The sequence below is a fragment of the Capsella rubella genome, unplaced genomic scaffold, assembly GCF_000375325.1.
Source record: "Capsella rubella cultivar Monte Gargano unplaced genomic scaffold, Caprub1_0 scaffold_4, whole genome shotgun sequence".
Lineage (NCBI taxonomy): Eukaryota > Viridiplantae > Streptophyta > Magnoliopsida > Brassicales > Brassicaceae > Capsella > Capsella rubella.
The window spans coordinates 8,909,021-8,909,251 of record NW_006238920.1 but is presented as its reverse complement, the minus strand read 5'-3'; positions in this window follow the sequence as shown (position 1 = coordinate 8,909,251).

Here is a 231-nt window from a genome sequence, read left to right as displayed (position 1 = left end):
CTTCCATTTTTAATCATAATTATTTGATCTTATTTATTTATTTGTAGCATACATTAACTTTTTATTTTTTTTTGGATTGTCAATGTTATATTTATGGAAATATAATAATCATGTGATATGATTTCTTGAAGTTTTCTAAAATTATTAAATACTAATTGCATATTAGTTAATATCCAGCAAGATTGAGGGTTAATATATTATTAAATTGATGCTAATAATTAGGAATGATTA